This window comes from Uloborus diversus, chromosome 3 (genome assembly GCF_026930045.1).
Source record: "Uloborus diversus isolate 005 chromosome 3, Udiv.v.3.1, whole genome shotgun sequence".
NCBI classification, from domain to species: Eukaryota; Metazoa; Arthropoda; class Arachnida; order Araneae; family Uloboridae; genus Uloborus; species Uloborus diversus.
In genome coordinates, this window is record NC_072733.1 from 3,802,040 (window position 1) to 3,810,044 (window position 8,005).

The window sequence follows — 8,005 nt, forward strand, 5'->3', positions numbered from 1 at the left end:
GTTAAAAAGTTGCAACCTTTCGACCACTGATAGATATTCATTTAGACATTCGGACATGTTATAGTCGTCTTTTGTATTTGGCTCATCTCTGGTTCTATAGCTAGTGGATGTCTTATAGATGACTTTTGAAGATAGGTGGTTGTCTGGGAATGTTTGACTTAAAGAGCAGACCAACACACAAAATAGATAGTCAACAGATGGATAGTCAAATGGATAAAACAGGCGGGATAAAACATTGTAATCATTTCCCATTATTCTTAAAAGAGTGACGGTAGCTGCATAAAATATGTTGGTTTTGCTTAATATCTGGTCCTTACATAAAAGTCTGTCATTATTTAAAAGAAGAAAGGTCCTTTACCAATAATCTCAGAAGGTTATTGGGGAGGGGGGGGGGGGAGAAGGACAACATTTTCCCAAAGTTTTTTTCCATCTCAAAAGCCTATTTGCAATTTTGTTTTTAATTTGAAAAAATCTTTATTTTGTTTTAAGTTCTTAATACTTTTATCAAAATTTAAAACATTACTACCTGTTTTTTAGCAGAGAAAAAGTGAAAAACAACATTATTTCTTAGAGAAGATGGTCCAAATCAACTGCCCATTAGATAAAACAAGGATCTGCTGGAATAAAATAAAAAAAATTAATTTATAAAACACTAATAATAAAGCATGAAATTTAATTACTGTAAAAATAAATTGAATTTTAACATCTTGAATTCAAATTATGTTTTTCGCAATCACGAATGTGTGTATGTAGGCGTGTGTGTTTGTGTGTGGGGGTATGTGTTTGCATGTACGGGTTATGTGTATGTGTGTGTAGGCATATGTGTTTGTCTGTGTGCAGGCATGAATGTGTGGGTAATTGTGTGTACGTGTGTGTATGTGTGGGTGTCTGTATGTATTCATGTGTGTATGTGTTTGTATGTGTGGGTGTCTGTATGTATTCGTGTGTGTATGTGTTTGTATGTGTGTCTGTATGCGCGTGTGTGTGTAGGACATGGATGCAACCTGGAGACGGCTTTCGCTATAGGAGCAGCATCGTGAGGAGCCGGTCGACGGTGATGGTGCGGAGGGTGGCGGTGGGGAAAATAAAATGATAGGAACGTCAAAAACAGTCAAATGAGAACAATAAGCAATCGTGATTGCTCAATATTGAAAAACACAGGAAAAAGCTATGTTACCACTAACCGTTCTATCTTGAACGTTTCTTTTTTAGTGAATTTTAGAAGAACAGCAATTTTAAACCAAGCATTAAAACCCATTGATATTCAGCTCTGCTACTCAGGAAAGGCTCATATAAGGAAATTTACAAAGCAATAGCTTGAATGAAGAGATGCTTGCTGGCACACTGCTTTGAATGTAACTAATTCATCCCAACTTTCTTTCACCAGTAGTAAGAAGCACTATAAAAGAATTATGAAAATTGTTCAAAGTTTATTGGACTAAATGCTTCATGAATTTAGAAAATGCATACACACACATATGTTTCTTTTAAAAAAAATTTATTTAGAGCATTAAAAAAAAAAAGCTATTTTTAAATCTCTCTCAAGCCGTTAATGTTATTTTAATAAGTTCAATTAAATTAGAAAATATCAGTTTAGATTTTATTAATTACAAATGTGACAATCAGCAATAGACTCTGGGCACAGCTAGGCTGGTCCTAGTCAATTTATTAGCCCTCAATGAAGATCAATAGACCTCTTAAAACTATCTAGTCCCTTGCTCATTACAATCTATTCAGGAAAGCTGTTTTAAGGGCCCACAACACTACTAAAGTAGTATTTTTTCTTAATTTCCAGGTTAGCCTAAGATTTGAATAGCTTAAAACAATGACCCCTTGTCCTTCTTTCCGTGTAAAAATTTATCCTATTAAAATCTTTCATTTTGATAAATTTAAACAACTGAATCATGTCTCCTCTGACTCCTTTGCTCCAGGCTATACCTATGAAGCCTTTTAAGTCTGGTATCATAATCTAAATCTTATAGTCTCCTTACCAGGGCTGATCTTAGCAGGATTATAGTGCATGCACGGCACGCGGGCCGGCCAGCCAGAGAAGGGAGGGCCGCATATTTATTAATCAAGTAAAGTTTCTCGAGAATTTCTCACAGTAAAACTCATATTAAGCCGGATAAAAACATTGAGAAGTTTAAATCTTTATTAAAAAGTTAAAAAATCAAAATAAATCCAGATCTTCCAATAGCAAAGTATAGTTTAAGAGAAATAGAATGTTAGTGCACAGTGCATTGATCTAGTGTCCATTAATGTCTACTCTTGCAAAATTTGGGACAGAGCAGACAATCGGGCACAAATATATGGAGGGGCAATTGCCCCTCTTGAAGCCCCTAAGATGACCTATAACCATGTTATTAAGATTTCTATTTGAAAAATTTCCACAGATTGGTCCCTGAATCTCTCCTTCCTCTAACATCACCTACAACCTTTCACTACTGCGCTTTTGCAACTACAATTTCAAAAATATTGGGGGAAGAGCCCCCAACTCCTCCTTTCTGGATAGTATAATAGTTATCAAAAATGCAATTTTAAGACTACAAATCCTTAATTCGTAATGAAGGCAAAGTCCCTGTATTTAAGTCATGTGTGATATAAAAAAGGAGGCTGCCAATTTCATACATCTCTACTTTTTTTGAGCTCGCAATGGTCTTGAGAAACAGATCATGCTACGGGCAGCAACTTCCAACTAAGCGCAGTCAAGTTTACTTGTTGCACTAACTGCTGATCCAAAGGACGGTTTTAGCCCCTAGACACAGTGGCGGATCCAGCCGATTGTTTTGGGAGGGGCCATCCGAAATTTTTGAACAAACTCCCCAGGGCCAAATTTAGCTCCATGATGCCCCTAGGCAAAATTTGAAATCTTCCGCCCCCTCCCCCCCCCCCCCCATAAAAGAAGCAAAATATCCTTGACTTAAAAAAAACGTAAAAAACTGTTCCCCAGATTCAAACTGTCAAACTTATGAAGAAATGATGGCGTTTCACATTCTGAGGCGCCCCGACGAAATGATCACAGTGATCTCCCCAAAAATATTTTATTCGGCAAATTTTGCTGATGATTCGGCAAATACCATGATTGAAAAACATTTAACTTTCATAAGATGTGTGAAAGTAATCATTATTAAATTACAAGAAAAATTGCCTCTGTGGAAAATGAAAGAATGCTAACATTTTACTTTCAAGAATAACAATTTAATTCAAAAAATGTGTTTTATAATAGAAAATTTGCCACCCCTGAAAAGTTTGCCGCCCTAGGCAGCTGCCTACTCTGCCTATTGGGAAATTGGGTCCTGATACCTCCCCAGATATTTTATTAAAATGAAGTTTTAAAAACTCAATTTGCAGGGTATCGAGACATTAGGTGAGAGGGTGGATTTAGGAATCTCCCTCGAAAATGTTTCAAAATTTAAATTTCCGAGTAATTTTTGAAAATTAGGAAACTTAAAACGCATTTTGTCTATTTTTGATGATGTACGTTTTTGGACGCTGGCCGCAAAATACTTTTTGAAAATAAAGCTTAGAAACCAAAATATTCTGTCATTATACATTGAGAAGTTAGAAGAGGAGGGGTGCTCTTCTAGCTCTTCAGCTGTCCAGTCTAAAAATGCACCTTTAGGTAATGTTTGCTTACATTAAAGGAAATGAGAAGGTGCTTAGAATCCTTCCTTCCTGGAAATATTTTTCCTTTGAGGCTCTAAAAAATTCGATTTTTAACTATATTTATACATATTTTAGAAAGGGATGGAAGATTCGTGAGCTCCTCTAAAAAACCTCCTTTTAAAGTTTTCATCACGATATAAAATAGGGAGGGAGGGGGTCCTATCAAAACTCGTTTGTAATTGAAGTTCCAAAAAAATTCATCGAAGTTGCTTTTAAACAAGTTAAGTGATAAGGGCTGGATAAGCTAGTCTCCGTTGACATTTTTTCCAAATAAAAGATTTAAGATGCGATTTTTTGCTACGCATCAAGGCATTTGTGAAAGGGCATGGGAAAGGGGGGTTCTCCTTCTATTTTCGAAACTAAGCCATAAAACGAAAATTTAGGCTTTCTTTGTTCTTGTGAACAATAGGTATACTCTGAGAACCGCAGCATTTAGAGATCGTCCAAGTTTCTGCAGTTGGAATCAAGAAATAATGTAAAAGCTGGAGAAAAATGTTGGTAATAAAAGTTTTCTTTTGAGGATAGGGATATAATTTATCTCCCAATTAAGGCCTATACTTCTTTTTCAGTAAAATACATGTGTTAAATTTTGTTATCTTCTCATTATATTTTTTTGCCTTAAAAACATTCCTACAAACACAAGGCTTTGGGTGGGGCCATGGCCCCCCTCTAGATCCGCCCCTGCCTAGACAAGACCAAAGAGAGTCTAAAATAGCCTTTTTAGACCATTAATTTTGGAAAAATTTTGGGTCCCCAATCCCTGCTATCCTAACGAATATTAGAAATTAATGGACGATTACCCCTTTCCTAAGGGTCAAGTACATATGAATAACAATTTTAATATATATATATATATATATATATATATATATATATATATATATATATTTATCCTTTTTTGCAAATTTCTTTAACGGCGCGGTTTCATATCGGGGGAGCATGGAAAGTAAACAGGTAGTAAATTCTAGTGTGGTTCCAAAGCATATTTCCAAAAGCCAAAAGGAGGCCATGATCTCATCGACACCACCAGTAAAGGATTTAAAGGGGGGAGGGTGGAAAGGATAAATAATTTAATTATTTCATTTATTTTTTTTAATTGCCTTTGCTAAAACTTTTTTTAAGAAGTAATACTAAGGTCAGAGTACATTTAACTCGCAGATATATATATATATATATATATCGCAATTCTTCCATATTCTTCTTTGATGGAATGAATAATTAAGTTTAAAATAAAGTGTAGACGTGTCTAAATGAGCAGTGGCACAGCCAGAAAATTTTTCTGGGAGGGGTTTTCAAAATCGAAAATTGTTAGTTTCTTTCCCATTCATTTACAATGCGTAATTATTCAATATCAAAGAATTTCTACAGTAATTTATTCATTCAAAGTAACTGCTTAAAAACAGTTAATAATTCGTATTAATATCACTATGAAACAAAAAAGTGGGAAAAAGCACAAAATATTTATTATTAGTTTTAATTTAATCTTATATTACTTTTTGTGTGTTTTTCTCGACATCATTTAAAACCTCCTTCTCAAATACATTCATGTCTTTATGAATGTCAAATGCTAGCTAATAACGGTTTCGATCTTCCGATGAGAATTGGTTAAGTGCCTCAGAAAATCCAGTGTGGTAGGCTTCCTCTCCCTAGATGTCCCTAAAAAGGATTTGTGCAGTGATAGAAGTGCTGAGGGACCATGATACCCTGTAGAGTTTTATTGACCCAATTTTAGCTATCTTATACCAGTGGGGACGTGGGGTATTCATCATGAAATACAACTTTTATATTTAAGAATTGAGAAGTAATTTTTGACTGCTTCCCGATCATCAAAAGCAGTAAGATATTTTGTTGAAACCTATTCCGCTTGGAAAAGCTCAAATGCTCTGCTTTTTTCCCTTGATTTTAACACAGAAAATGAATGTGCTCGTGTTCTGGGAGTGGTTTTAACCCCAAAAACCCTCCCGTTGCTGCGCCACTGTAAATGAGTCAATTTAATTTAGGAAGCTATTTGAGAAAAAATAGTTTTGCTTTGCAGCTTATAAAAAAATACTAAATGAAAGAAATCACATTAGTTTCTTTGCTATTAATGAAAACGGCATGTAGTATCAAAATGTCACCTCAGCTACATTCATGGCGTTAGAACAAATCAGTATCTGCTTTGAAATTCTCAAAGGAAGTTTCTGAATTCTTTAATTAAAATAGCGGGGGTTTGCAGGCACACAGATCCGGGCCTTGAAAGAAAGTGTTTTCGGCTAATAGGAGGGATTTAACCCTTATTCTCTCGTGCATGGCTTTGAAATCTAAATATCCGGTGTAAATTTTTCTTATGAAGTTAACAAGAAAAAAAGCCAAGATTTCATGAAATAAGAAATCTTGAATAATTTATCAATGCTTATCGTAAGTTCTGCTCGCAACTTGGATTTAAATGAAATAACCGACAATTTCGCGAAAACAAAAAAATTAAATCTGATGATTAATGTACCTGAGGCTTTGCGAAACACAATAAAAGTATTTATATAAACAATGGTGAGCTATTTCTTAATTTGTCCCCGGAATAAAAATTTGAATAGTGACTCACATTTCATTCTTATGCCGCTTATAAGATCAAAAATCATTTATCTACTAACTTGAATTGGTGTTGCATTCTTTCAAAGAATGTATTACATCACCTCACTTTACTAATTACAGAATGACAACTGATCGAACTGAAAGTAAATACAAAAAAAAAAGTGGAATCTCATGCGCTGCGCAAGCAGAACAAAAAAAACGTATATAGCAGGCATTATAGTGTCTAAGCGTAATGTGCCGATCGAAGGATAAAAGGTGAGGTGTAATGTGAGGAAAAGCCAGATGGCGCTGCGCTCACGGAGCACGCTATGCTTAACATCGACGAGCTCGACCGGTAGCGTTCGGTCAGTTAATCGCGTCACAGCTAATGATCACGTGCTCCAATCCACCAATCAACAGCTTGAAATGGTAGCCGGTGAGGTAACCAATAGATGATAGAACGCTGCGGTTATAACCGGTTACTTACTGGTCGACCGGTGAGGTTTGTCGAACGCAACCTATGCTTCTCATCGGTGGCTTCAGTAATTGGGAAGGAAAGTAACTACAGGTGGCGCTATAATTAGGATAAAACTGAAACCGTCACAGGGATTCAAGTGAAGCACGGCCGATCGTAATGCACCGCTGCGATCGCTATTTCCCCAATTTGAATTCAAGTGTAACATTGCGATTGTCTTCAGTCCCGTTTCCCTCGCAAAATTTGCAATTGCTCTCGAGCTGTCATAAGTCTGGAAAATACCTCGCAAGTGCAGAAAAACATCAATGGCGTCTGTTTTGAATGCAAAGTCGATTTTAGAATTAATGGAATGTTATTGTTGAAAATTTTCAATTCAAAAGCGGCAATTCAATGCAATTCTCGTTTTTTGTTTACCGTAGCATTTTTGCAGTAGCCTTCATTTTAAATTGAAAGTATAACTGGGTTAATTTACTTAAAATATGCGATACTTCTTCAATTTATAACATTGTTTTCATCCACTAATGCAGTACTTATTTTAATTATGACTTAATACTTGATGGCATTCGCAACTCCAACGAACTATAGGGGGCACTGCAGTCACTGTCTAATGGCCGACTTAAAAAAAAACTAAAGCAAACGCATGTGGTAACGAAGAAAATGCTAAAAGTGTTGAGATTTTTGATCGCATGTATGATATTTTTCGCTTTATTATTTTTAAATTAATTTTCAAAGTCTTGTGGACATTCTGGACGACGTAGAAAGAAATGTGAATTCAAGAAGCATTACTAAACGTCAAAGATTAATGCAAACTACGTAGTTCGTAGTTCTAAGCAGCTATTTCCACGATGTTGAATTCGATATTTATCACTTCTTGATAAAACTAAATAATAATTGTGACCTGACAAGAACAACAATTAATGCTTGAAAATTCAATATGACATTACAAATTATTATCGAAAGAAGATGATAATTTTTTGCCTTGCTTGGCTAGGCTTATTGTTTTCCATTGTAGCTGAGTTATTTCTCTCGAATTCCCGAATCGGTTAATTTAAAAATTCTCTGTTTCGATTTTTTTAATTTCTGAGTTACGATTTAATTGTGTCATGTTATGCAAATCATCAACAAAATTCTCACGGATATATGGTGGTAGTTTTCTTTTCAGTTGATTGACCATTATTTCTTTTCACTTATCGAATTCTGTAATCTTACTACCATTTTATTCCACTCATGATAAAAATTAAAAATGGTTTAACTAAAAACGCGAAATCTCGCCAAGGCTACTTTGCTCGCACTATACTAAAACTATAACCCTAAACA

The 8,005-nt window shown here is 35.2% G+C and overlaps 1 protein-coding gene across 4 annotated transcripts in view; it reads right to left on the bottom strand.

Moving 5' to 3' along the window:
• LOC129218463 (neuralized-like protein 2) overlaps window positions 1-6,441 on the bottom strand; it is a 72,977-nt gene extending 66,536 nt beyond the window's left edge. Inside the window, exons 1-3 of one of the 4 annotated variants that reach the window (XM_054852738.1) lie at window positions 6,294-6,441; window positions 1,185-1,399; window positions 527-614 (exon numbers count right to left, since the gene is read on the bottom strand). The gene's annotated coding sequence lies outside the window, so the exon portion shown is untranslated. Of the gene's footprint in view, window positions 1-526; window positions 618-1,184; window positions 1,400-6,244 lie in introns of all 4 variants that reach the window. The other 3 variants (XM_054852739.1, XM_054852741.1, XM_054852742.1) reach the window with 3 other exon arrangements.
• Between the last annotated feature and the right edge of the window lie 1,564 nt (window positions 6,442-8,005).